This window comes from Halichoerus grypus, chromosome 7, assembly GCF_964656455.1.
Source record: "Halichoerus grypus chromosome 7, mHalGry1.hap1.1, whole genome shotgun sequence".
Taxonomy (NCBI): Eukaryota; Metazoa; Chordata; class Mammalia; order Carnivora; family Phocidae; genus Halichoerus; species Halichoerus grypus.
Window position 1 is genome coordinate 14,622,512 of NC_135718.1, and position 13,753 is coordinate 14,636,264.

Consider the following 13,753-nt stretch of genomic DNA (forward strand, 5'->3'; position numbering starts at 1 on the left):
GGCTCAGAAGGGTAAATGTGTAAATGCATTTGGAACCAATTTAAAGCTAGAGATGAAATGAAAAGGAACAGTTGCCAACATACCATTAAGATAAAACACAGAGGTTCACTGAGGCATGTAGATGGGTACACACACGCTTGTTCTGTCTGCTTCCTCTGCAGCTCATGGGAGGCAATGGGGCGTGGGGAGAGGAGGCTTTGTTTTAGCCCACCTTGCAAGTATCTGTGCTAGGGCTACCTGGTAAATCTAGCCTAGGCTTGATTCTGAAGTTACACTGGGAACATGGGCAAGAAAAGCCCTCTTGTCAACAAGATCTTCGTGGAATGAGGCATGAGGCCCCAGAGAGCTACCTACTAGAAAGCACCTCTTAGGGACTAAATTCCTGAAACTGAGCAGAACCAACCAGAAAGCCAGGATTACTAGGAAAATAAGTGGGGGTGCAGATGGGTAGTAAGTATGAAAGGTTTAGCTCACTGGAAGTCAGTGAATTCCAAGTCTGATCAATGGAAGTACTCAGGTACTTTGTGAAAACACAGATTCTAAGAGGCTGGGACAAGACCCAGGAATCCATGTTTTTATTTTTGTTTTGTAAAATTTGCTCTCTATGGGCTTCTGATGCCTCCTAGGTTTGGTCACTCCTTGAAGGAACCAACTCTTCAAACACTTAAAACCTATTTGCATAAAAGAGAAACAATGTGCTAATCTTAATTAAAATAAGTTGCCTAAGTACCCTTAACCAAACAAAATATTAACCCAACTTGACATGAAACACCTTCTTGAATGAAGCAAACCATCATTAAAAATGCATATGTAGAATCCGGATTCACAGATCTGACTACTGAAGATGGACATTCCTTCCCTCCATCATCTTCTGGAATGTTGGCTACACTCAATTCTAGACATTCTGCCCTGGCTACTGGCTTTTTCTCTGGAAATGGCCTCCACATCTGGCTACTGGCTTTTGAGAAAGCACACTCTGTAAACTCCAAGTCCTGCCATTATTATTCAAGCAGCTTGTGTTTTCTCTTCCCCAAAGAAACAATTGAGCTGTAACAGATGAGTGATGTTTGCCAGGCTGTGGTGAAGGTAAAAGCCACTGCAGGTGGAGCAGCTTAATGGGGTATTAATTGGGAAGCAGGTGAAGGCAAATAGGTAGCACAGCACGTATGTAAATAGGCTCGTGGGAGGAAAGGCATTGAATTTTATGCTCTTTAACTAAAAATAAAGACCTGATATTTAGCTTATCTTTGCTGAAATCCCCTTTGCTGAAAACAACTGCCAGCATCATCAGTGATTCATTATTATCTCACCATCATTCAGGCTACTTAATAGGATCTTCAGCCTCTTCATTTTTCATTGTTTTAGCTGATGCTTTGGCTTTGGAATGCATACTTTCCCTTCTCTTTGTGTATAGAAGAGGCCAGAGTCATTTTTACAGATTGTGTAGTGGAAGTAACATTCGAGCCGCTAGCCTGCCTTCTGGTGGCATTTTTTTGCTCTAGCTCCTTGGAGAAAGACAGCTAATGTACAGCATGACTATGGCTAATGAGCCTACCAAGAACGCATACATCCAAATGGACAATGTCCTTCAAAGTAGTCACCTTGAGAAGCAAAACACTTATTCTAGTGCTATCATTGGCTCAACACCTTTTCAAGAAGAGTCACTTCACGGGTTATTGTCAGAGATGATTTGTAAGTCACCCAAATGAAAAAAAATCCTTATGTATATTTATCACTTATTTTCTACCCCTGAGCATTGTACAACATTATTGCCTGCTGCATTACCACATTTAGCACTAAGTGACATTTGGCTTTTAAAATCCATCCCCGATGCAGAGATTTGCTGTTGCTCAGAGTATTCTGAAGAATATGCCTCAGGCTCCTAGGGAAGAGTTTCAAGAAATGTCTGGAGTGCTGGCAGCCTCCTTGGGCTAAGAGTCCCGCTTCCCAGAGCGATTACTTTGCCTGGCACACACTTAGAAGTTTCTAAATTTGAGTATGCCAGTTTAAAAGTTTGCGCATATTATTTTTTTTTTTTAAGATTTTTATTTATTTGACAGAGACACAGCGAGAGAGGGAACACAAGCAGGGGGAGTGGGAGAGGGAGAAGCAGGCTTCCCGCGGAGCAGGGAGTCCGGTGCAGGGCTCGATCCCAGGACCCTGGGATCATGACCTGAGCTGAAGGCAGACGCTTAATGACTGAGCCACCCAGGCACCCCAGGGCATATTATTTTGAGGCTATCTTTTTATTTAACAGTAACTTAGACAATTAGTGAAAACAAACCATTGCGTATTTCCCTTCTAATTAGTCCTCTCTGAGGTGATACGTTAGTGGAAGTGTGCAGAGGGACCTAGATTCTTTTTTACTTGGTTGACCAACATTCAGTGTTTTTCTCTAGAGAGAAGTAGCACTGGTTTTGAAGATGTGCTTAGCCTTTTACTGTTGATATGACTAAGTATCAGTGGAGTTCGCACAGCCTAAATATTGGTGGAGCTATAGTTTGTACCCCAGAAAATGAATTAGGTTTACGTTATCATGCAGATCTTTTCCTGTAGTTGAAGTACTCATTAATTTTACTGCTAATGAGATGTTAGCAATTAAATACCTTTAATTAATGAAAATCAGACAAAAGCAAGGGGCTGGTATCTATCTCTTCATAAAAATAGGGAAGATTTTTGTAGATCTCATCGTGAATTTTTTTCCTGTAGAAGGACCACAAACCTGAGCTCCTTGGGATCAAGTGTTCTGGTCCAGAGAAAGTCATTAAAATAGTTCACTTTTAGAAAATGAAAGGAGTAGGCATTTTGGGGGATGTTATAAAGATTATCTGAGATTGGAAAAAAAATACTCATAACCGGGAGCCAGTCCTACATGTAATAGCAAATTTCATGGTTGAAGATGCAACAGGATTGAGTACAATTAATAGTTCTGAAGCCATCGTTGAGTTCTGCGGTAGGCCCTGAACACATAATTAGATTATTAAAAATGGCCTGTCTTAGGCCGACTATTACTAAATTGAAATCCAATTATGGCTTTATGATTTTGCTGAAAAATATTTAGCTGTTTTGCTCGAATCCTCGGAGAAGATCATTTCCTCTTTGCATCAGAGTTTGCGCATGTCACAATACATTTTCCAAACAAATCTGACCTCAATTATCTCGGAATTAATCTTACATTAGATGAAACATATTTTAATGAGTGTTTTTATGTGTGATATCATAATTGTGTCTCTCCATACTTGAGGAATTAAAAGATGACGATAGAGGACTTCGCAGAATATCTTTTTAATGAGAGGCATGCATTTTTTAGAAATAACAAAATCGTGCCATCTTAATACACGGAAAGCCTTTGTGCTCAGATATGTGCCTGAGTGTACTGCAAGACAAACTTGGTTCAGCTTTCAGTAATTGGCATTGGAACTGTAATAAAGCAGTTGTTTGCAGAGAGATGGGCTCAGAAATTTCATGCACTCCTGCAGTGTGGATTTAAATGCTAAGTTAAATATTTATGAACCCGAGATTTTTATAATCGATCATTGTATGATTTATACACCGTAATTATAATTAGGTTGAAAGAGATTTTAAAAAGCCAGTTTCCTGGTAGCCAAGGCCATTAAATAACGCGAAGCTGCCAAAACAAAAATTAGGTGGGAACCCAGCCACCGAATTCTGAGCGCCTGTCCCCATATTCATGTACAATGAGGCGGCACCTCACAAGCCATCTCACCTGGGCAACCATTCCTGCATCACCTGCTATCATTTTTTCATGCCTGTATTTCAAACCTAGTTGAACATAAACAAGAGAAAACTTCAGAGATCCGATGTATAACAAAAGGAAAATGTGGAGGAGGTTGGAAAGGTTAATTAAAAATGTAATGATCCCATTTGCTGAGATAGCACTATTAATCATCTTGCAGCAGCAAGCATGTGACTTGCACACCACTTACAGGAGGCATCTGATTTTTTTAAGGTACGGACGGGGCTGGTGGACCCCAGGGTGCCCATTATGAAAATGGAAGCTCGAAAGAGTGAGCTTGGGGTGAGTGAGCATCGGGTGAGCCCATGACTTGTGGTTAACATTGGGCACGGTCTTCACCAGACTGAAGAATTCTTTCCAAATTCACAGGTCTTCAGAAAAATTCAGTCACTGTGAACCCCAGAGAAAACTTGGGCATGACTCGAGGTTCAGTGTAGTCGTGTAATATAGGGGGAAAAAAAAAAACGAGTGAGGAGGAAATCCATCATTGTGTAATACAATATGCCTGGAACAGTGTATGAATGACAAAATGGGCTGCAAAGAGCCAACATGTGCGTTTTAAATGTAATTTTTAGCACCCCAGCTGGAAAAGGCCGAGCTCTTGAAGGATCAGTTGCAAGGGTCACAACGTGTATGATCAGATTTGCCATCTGATGCACGTGGATATCAGAAGACCAGACTGCACATGTAAGCTTCCAGAAAAGCTTGTTCTGCCCCTGTGAAGATCTTGACGATTTTGCCCTTTTTTTTTTTTTTTTGCTAGAATAACACGTTAGAGGGATCCTATTAGAAGAAGAACACTAGTTGTGTTAACATGGTAATTAATCCAGTCAGAAAGAAAGAGGAAACCGGTTGTGAATGCACTTCTGCAGCCCAAAAAAGGCAGAAAGATTCCCAGAAATTGGCAGGCATTCATAAAGAACATTCTCCCCCCATGCTTTGTGAACTTTCTGCTTAATAAACCACATCTTCATGCAGGCCTTGCAGATTTTAATATATTTACTGTTTTATTCCACCTCATAACCTATAGAAATGGATTTCTAGTTGTTTCCATCTGTGTTTCATCCTGAATCATTTTGACTGGTTAGCTAGCTCCCACATCTGCCAATAATGGTGGCATTTTCTAAGTGTAAATCTAAGTGTAAGTAATGAGGGGCTGTGGCCAGAGTGATAGCCTCTTTGATTAGGGACAGTGTGAGGATTGTACTTGGGATAAAGGCAGTTCCTTGCTCCAAAGGAATTTAGAATGTGAAAGCTTCTTCCGGTGCATAATTCATGCCTGACACCTCCACATCTCCCAATGTTGGAGGGATCTTTTACTTTTGCTCTGCCTGTAGGTCAGAGTTGGAAACGTTGGTCCATGTACTCTTTGAAACAGCGAATACCCGAGAGGTTAGTGCTTTCGAGTGCTGGGATATTTCTTTTTTTTTTACATTCTGTCCCTGATCACCAAGTTTTATCCCAAATACTTGATGTCATAATCAGAAAAGGCATTTTTTTTATCATAACCATCAAATCAAAGAACCTTGAGGCTTGAAGGGAACTTTGATATATCATCTGCCAAACGGGGAAACTGAGGTCCACTGGGGGAAAGCTGAATTGTATGAAGACACTCGGATAACTGGACCACATTTAAAATCCCTGACTCCTAATTAATTCATTGTTTTGTTTTTTTGTTTTTTGTGTTTTTCAGCAACACCTGACCCTTTTGTATTCCCCGGTATCTGGGAGCTGGCCCTCCCATTGCAATGCAGGTTTTACCTCCCGTGCCCAGGAAAACAGGAAATAAGTCACATCAGATGTGATCACAGCCAAAGAGGCTTAGAATGATGACAGAGAAAAGCAATACGTAACCTGCAAAGTAACAACATGGTTCTAGCCAACTTTGAAAGGAAAAGCCAGTTCGATGGCATTCTCTAGAATACAGTGCTAGGCTGATGCTGGAGAGGGGCTTCTTAGCCGGCACAGCCCCCACACAGGCGTCCTCCCACAAGAAAAAAGGATTTCTAGTAATCAGCCTTCATTCTGAGAATATTTCCCATTCAGGCAGCATCCCAGACATTCTACCAAGTTAAAGAATGAATAACAGCAGATGGAGGGAGAGATTAGAGATGGAGGGGAGGAGGGGAAAGCAGCATTTTAGTGCTGAGCTCTGAAATGAGCTGTGGGGAGGATGGTCCTCAGAGTTATGGCAAAGCTGTCCGGAAGCCTTCTGGGCAGGCCAGGAGGCGCGTGCGCCCAAACCGTAAAACACAGGCATACTCCTGCTCCTCCATGTGCTGTGTGAGCTGATGGCCAATTGGGTGTGACTCAAGTGGCCTAAATGGAATCATTCTGCATGTTCCTCCATCTGCCCTCGAGTCATGAACGTAGCATTTTTGTGCATGCCCTGGGCGGGGGTGTCTATCAAATAGATAACGGGTATCAATCTTCTTACCAAATGAAAACTCAACTCTCATTTACGTGTCCTATGATTTCAGGAGTGTTTAACCAAGAAAGGAGGCTAAGGGGTGCTAAGAGTTGCTGCTTTCCATATTCTGGGCATGTTAAAATAAACTTTTTATTTTAATAGGGTATATATGAATCTGGGCTGTTTTTGTTTTATGGTTTGTTTGGTTTTTTTTTTTTTTTGCCAATTGTTTATTTGAACATTTTCAAACATGTGGAAAAAATTTTACAGTTAACCCATCTAGATTCTATCATTAAATTAGAATACAGTTGGGGCACCTGGGTGGCTCAGTCATTAAGCGTCTGCCTTCGGCTCAGGTCATGATCCCAGGATCCTGGGATCGAGCCCCGCATCAGGCTCCCTGCTCGGCAGGAAGCCTGCTTCTCCCTCTCCCTCTCCCCCTGCTTGTGTTCCTTCTCTCGCTATCTCTGTCAAATAAATAAATAAAATCGTAAAAAAAAAAAAATTAGAATACAGTTGCTTTAAGTATCCATCTATCCATCCTTCTTTCCACCTATCAATTAATCTACGTTTTTAAAATGCAGATATCAATATACTTCCCCTACATGCTTTAGCGTACCTATTAATAACCAGTTTTTAATATTTGTTTAATTTTTATTCCTTTTGAGGTAAAATTTATATATGTACAAACCTTAGGTGTACCATTCTGTAGGTTTTGACTCAAACTTCTATCAGGGTAGAAGTTACCATCACTCTAGAAAGTTCCCTCTTGCCCCTTCCCAGCCAATCCCCACCTCCAACCCCTAGAAGCAGCCATTCCTCTGATGTTTTTCATCATAAATTGGGTTTGTCTGTTCTAGAACTTCACATTTATAGAATCATTCAGTGTGTATTTTTTGTGTAAGACTTTCGTTTTTTCCTTCAGCATAGTATTGTTGAGCTGTATCCATGTTATTGTGTGTGTCCGTAGTTCATGGGTTCTTATTTCTGAGTGGTATTCCACTGCACGAATAGACCACAGCTTGTGTAGCCATTTTCCTATTGATGGATACGTGAGCTGTTTTTCCAGTTTTTGGTTATTATCAATATAGCATAATCATGCTCTTATCCAAGTCTTTTTATGGACATATATTCTCATGTCTCTTGGATAAATACCTAGAAGTGGAAATGCTGGGTTATAGGGTAGTGGTATGCTTACTTTTATTAAAAACCTGCCCAGTATTTCCCCCAATTGATTGGATAATTTTACACTCCCACCAACAACGTATGAGATTCCAGGAGCTCAACATCTTTGAAAATATTTGGGGTTGTCAGACTCATTTTAACCTCTGTGGTGGGTGTATAGCAGATCTCATTGTGGTTTTCATTTGCATTTATTTCCCTGATAACTAATGGTGTTGAATGCTTTTCATGTGCTTATTGGCCATTCATTTATCTTCTTTTGTGGAGTGTCTGCTCACGTATTTGGCTCATTTTTCAATTGGGTTGTTTTTTATTATTAAGTTCTGTGTATTCTACATATGTTTTAGATATAGATCCTTTGTCAGATATGTGTTTTGCAAATATTTTCTTCTAGTCTGTGATTTGTCTGTTCCTTTTCTTCATTTCTTATCACTGTCTTTTGATGAACTGAATTTTTAAATTTTGCTAAAATCTAACTTACCAATTTTCTTCTTTTATGTTACGGCTTTCTATGGTCCTAAGAAACCTTTGCCTACTTCCAAGATTATTTTGTTTCCGTATAAAAAATTTGTAATTTTGGCTTTTAGGTTTAGGTCTATGATCCATCTTGTATTAATTTTTATGTATGGTGTGAAGTAGGGGGTTTTGTTATTGTTTTTTACATTGATTTTCAATTATTCTAATACTGTTTGTTGAAGAGAACTTCTCTATTAGATATTTTTAAGTGACTTTGTCAAAAATCAAATAATTATAGATGTGAGGGTGTATTTAAGCCAAGTTCTGTTTTACGTTCCATTGTTTGACTTGTCTATGCCTATGTTGTACCACAGTGTCTTGCTAAGTACAGCTTTGTGGTAAATCTTGAGATCAGTATAAACTCCTTCAACTTTGTTGTTCTTCAAATTGCATTGACTATGCTATGTCCTTTGCATTTCCATATAAATTTTAGAATCCTCATGCCAGTGTCAAAACATATTATGATTTGAGGATAACTGATATCTTAATGATACTGAGTTCTCTGATCCATGAACATGGTATGTATTTCCATTTATTTAGGTCTTCCTTAATTTTCTCAACAATGCTTTCTAGTTTTTAGTGTAGCGATCTTGCATTGTCTTTTGTTAAATTCATTTTTAAGTGCTCCTTTTTTGGTTCTCTTATAAATGGAATTATGTTTTTAAATTTTGTTTCCTAAAATTTTGCTAATAGTTTAAAAAAATGCAACTGATTATTGTATATAATTTTATATCCTTTGACTTTGATAAATACACTTATTGATTCTAGTAGTTGTTTTGTAAATTCTTTAGGATTTTCCAAGTCATCTGCAAATAGAAATGTCATCCTTTCCAATCTCTGTACCTTTTATTTCTTTTCATTGCTCTATTGGAATGGCTAGGACCTCTAGTACAATGTTGACTACAGGTGGGAAGAATGAATATCCTTCATTTGTTCCTGACTTTATGGGGGAAAAGTCAATATTTCACTATTAATATGATTTTTACTTGTAAGGTTTTTTATAGATGCCCTTTATGAGATTGAGAAAGTTTTCTACTATTCTTCGATTGCTGAGGATTTTCTGTTGTGGAAGGAGGGCTGAAATTTGTTGAACGTTTTTTCTTTGTCCATTTAAATAATCATATGGTTTTCTTCTTGTTTGTTTATATGGTAAATTACATTAATTTTTAAATATTAAACCAGCCTTGCATTTTGGGATAAACCCGAGTTGGTCTTGGTACATTATCCTTTTAACATATTGCTAAATGCTATCTACTGAACTTTTTGAGTCTATGTAAGGAATATTAGTCTGTAATTTTCTTCTTTTGTCTTCATCAAGTTCTGCTATTTGGGTGAGACTGGCCTCACATATAAAGTTGGGAAAAGGGTCATGAGAATATTTTGTGTGAATGAGAATCAGAAACAAAAAGCCTGTCACATATTGATCTGTGAGCTGGACATCAATTCATAGGGTTTTTTTGCTTCTCTGAATGTTCCAGGTTTGTGCATTCTGGAATTTGTCACAGGCTCTGAAATAATGGTAAAGAGATGGTGCTCTGGCAGGGTTATGTATTGATGAAAAGAGAATCAGCTGAAAGTGAGTTTGCTAAATGAAGTAAAATTTAAGCAATTTATTTAGACATAAAATGATGCTTTCTATTCCCACTTTGTACAGAGATTTTCCTTTGAAATATTGCTTTTCTTTTTGATAACATTAAGAAGAAAAAATTAGGAGTGTAAATAGTTTTACCAACTTTAAAAAGGAAGCCTTCTGACATTATTATAATAAAGCAGGAATACACTGGGCCAATTTTTTTCTTTTAGTTTTCTTAAGATATAATTAACATACAGCTCTGTATAAGTTTGAAATGTATGGCATAATGACTTGGCTTACGTATATTGCAAAATGATGGTCACAAGTTTAGTTAACATCTGCTATCTCATATAGATACACACACAAAAAAAGAAGAAAAATGTCTTTGTGTGTGTGATGAGAACTTTTAGGATTTACTTTCTTAGCAGTTTTCAAATATAACATAGAACATTGTTAACTATAGTCATCATGTTGTACATGACATTTCCCATTATGTATTTATCTTACAACTGAGAGTTTGTACCTTTTGACTTACCTTCATTCAGTTCACCTTCCCTTGCCTCTGGTAACTACAAAGCTGATCTTTTTTTTTCTGTGAGCTTAGTTTTTTTTGGTGGTGTTGTGTATTGTTTTTTGGTTTTTTTTTAGATGCCACATAAAAGTGAGATCATACTGTATTTGTCTTTGTCTGACTTATTTTACTTAACGTGGCAGGATTTCCTTTTTTACAGCTGAATATTATTCCATTGTGTGTATATACACCACGTTTTCTTTACCCATTCATCTATTGACAAACACTTAAGTTGTTTCAATGTCTTGGCTATTATAAATAATGTTGCAGTGAAAATGGGGGTTCAGATATCTCTTTGACATAATGATTTGGTCTCCTTCAGATGTATGCCTAGAAGTAGAGTTGCTGGATCACATGATAGTTCTATTTTTAATTTTTCAAGGAAACTCCACACTGTCTTTCATAATGGTTGTGCCAATTTATAATCCTACCTCTGGTGCCCAGGGTTCTCTTTTCTCCACATCTTCACCAGCATTTGTTATTTCTTGTCTTGACGTCAGCCATTCTAACAGGTGTACAGTGATACCTCACTGTGGTTTTGATATCCATTTCCTTAATAATTAGTGATGCTGAGCATCTTTTCAGGTACATGTTGGCCATTGGAATATCTTCTTTGGCAAAATGTCTATTTAGGTTCTTTGGTCTTTTTAAATGGAACTATTATTATTGTTATTATTTTGCTACTGAGTTGTATGAGTTATTTATATATTTTGGATATTAACCCCTTATCAGATACATGATTTGCAAATATTTTCTCCCATTTCATAGCCTGCCTTTTCATGGTATTAATGGTTTCCTTTACTGTGCAGAAGCTTTTTAGTTTGATGTCATCTCATGTGTTTATTTTTGATGTTGTTGCTTGTGTCATATCCAAAAATTCATTGCCAAGACCCACGTCAAGGAGCTTCTCTCCAGATCAATTTTTTTTTAAAACTTATATGTTATACAAACTACTTTAAGAGAGAAATTTATATTTCCTGGACCTCATATGTTGAGTTTTATTATTTTTACTATAATTTTATTTGGCACTTATGAACATAGAGCTATAAACTTTTATTTTGTAATTTTACACAACTATAAAAACAATATACACAAATTAAATATAAACAGAACTTTGTGAACAATGAAATGCAAGTTAATAACATTAATGCAAGGGGTAATACCATTTTGCTGAAGCTAAATTGGTGCTTACAATTGGAATATACTCCTGTTTCAGCATGAGTTGTTTTGAGTTGAGCAGACCTGTGTTACTGGGTGTGATGTGATGACTTAATTCTTCTGCCTTTTTCCTCCATTTGAACTTCTGTGAACTGTTTGTTCATATATCATTGGCTACGTCATTTAAGTATTAAGTGCACCTCTGAGCCTCTATTCTTTTCTTTTTAGCCAGAGATCATAAAGCACCATTCAATACCAGGACAAGTGTAAATGCAGGCAGTAAAATTATGTACCAGTATCTAGCCTTCAGGGCCTAATCCAGATGATCCAGAATTTGATTATTGGTCATATTAATTTATTTTAGACGCTCATGAAAAATGGATAATTTAGAAATCTCCTGGGGAACTCTAGACCTTTGAGAATATAAATCACTGTTGTGGATGGGCCCAAGAGCACAATGTTAAAAGTCCCAAAAGAGGAAAAGACAGGAAGTGTTACCAAGGCCTGTAGATCCTGGTGATCCTATCAGAGCACATGGTGAATATTTCATTTCTTGAGTCCGGAGGAGCTTGAGTGTGAAAACAGAGGAGCCAGAGAGAAGCTAGTCTGGGAAGGTCATGATGGAGAAAATGTACCAGGTGTGCTTGTTAAACCAGGGGGGATCTATGTGCAGCCATTGGCCTCTTGTCCTGCTCACCCAAGAAGGGCTGTATGTCTTGTTTATTGCCTTTCACATTAAATTGTTGGATTCAGATGTCCTTGCAGGAACCTGAACCTGAGGCATAATAAGGTACTGCTCGTGGTGCCAGGCTATAATTTGGTGATTTCAGACTTTTGCATATCGGGCTTTCTTAAAGCAAGACGCACCATCAGTAAAACAGGGAGTCTTTTTCTTTCCATGAAATGTAAACTTGCTTTGTGTGCCCTTCACTGATTTACATTTAAGAAAAAAAAAAAATTGTAGTGAGAACATTTAACATGAGATTTACCCTCTCGACAGATTTTTAAGTGTACAATACAGTACCGCTGATGGTGGGTATGATGTTAGACAGCAGATTTCTAGAACTTAGTCATCTTGCATCACTAAAACTTGATGCCCCTTGAATAGCAACTCCCCATGTCCCTCTCCTCCAGCCCCTGGCTATTAGCATTGTGCTCTCTGTTTCTCTGAGCTTGAGTGTTTTAGAAACCTCCTGTAAGTGGAATCATACAGTAGTTGTCCTCTTGTGACTGGTTTATTTCATTTAGCATAATGTCCTCACGGTTCATCCCTGTTGTCACACCTATGGCAGGATTTCCTTCTTTGTTTAAGGTTGAATAATATGCCATGTGCCCTTTGGATGTACACTAAATGCACTGCCCTGTCTTTCAGACCCACCCAACCCACTTGGACTCTTTCTCCACTCTTATCAGTTCTCCAGCCTCTTGTCATTTCCCAAATGCCTTCATGGCCCCCATCGACTGGGGCACAAAGAGATTGAAAGGGGGTTCCAGAACTGAAGCAGGGGCCTGAGGCCTGAGCAGGAAATTCATGGAAGGGTGGGGGGAGACAATTCCTACAATTGAGTGGGGTGGTCTGCTACTTCTTTGCTGGCTGCAGAGGGTCAGTGCTACACCTAATGATCAATTTGCCATGGATCACCTTAGAACCTGGCCGTGGAAGTTTTTTCCATCACTTCCCTCCCTGTGAAAACACCTGTGTCATGGTGTCAAGCTACATTTCCCTTGCCTACTCATCTTTTAACTCGTGGCATTGGGCCTGGTCCTGCCTGCCAGTCCGCCTGGCTACTGCAGTGGGCCCTGCCTCCCCTATGCTCTGTCTCCAGGCCACACAGCGGCCAACGTGGCAGTGGACAGCCCTGTTCTCTCTGAGCACGAGCACAGAGGGCTTGGGTAGAAGGCAACATATGTTTTGTGAGATCCCTGAGGCCTATGGTTTGTAAGCCCATTGAAATCCTATCCAGAATCCTAGCTGAATTTTTCTAGTTTGCAGCCTCAATACTTCTAGATCCCACATTTTGTATGTGGCAAGTTAAGTGGTAACTGAGGTTTGCAGATTTTCATGTAATTTATTCTGGTTTTCTTCCAATGGCCTGTGAGCTAGAACTTAAACACAGCCTCGTTGTAGTTGCTTCTTCCTGTTTAGAGAGCTGGCATAATATTTTGTCTTCTGGGCTCAAATAACCATGTAATTACTCTGTAATCATATAGTAATTAGCATGTACTATATGCATTTATTACATAATTATATTCCTGGAGGATTGCACGGCAATTATACTTACATTCAGCATATCATTTTATATAATGTATAATGGACAAGTATATAATTTGTTGCTTTTTTCTTTTATTCTAATTTCAGTTTACCAACCAGGAGCTGGAAACTCGTTCTCCTGTTGCCTTGTGTATAGGCAGTCAGGCAGGTGCCTGAGCTCCTTTGGCTTCTTGGGCCCCACTCGGTCCTGCCTAATTATACATCTAAGGGAGCGCCGGGGGCTTGTGGGCTGCCCTGGGCTCCCAGCCTTTGCACTCCTTACACTTTGTCCTTGTCAGGAACTCATTACCTGTGAGCTTCAAAACGCAGCATTG

General features: G+C 38.8%; 1 protein-coding gene across 1 annotated transcript in view; it reads left to right on the plus strand.

Annotated features, from left to right (window-relative positions):
- The window catches only part of GFRA1 (GDNF family receptor alpha 1), a 222,591-nt gene that overhangs the window by 141,233 nt on the left and 67,605 nt on the right, over positions 1-13,753 (plus strand). The window lies entirely within an intron of this gene.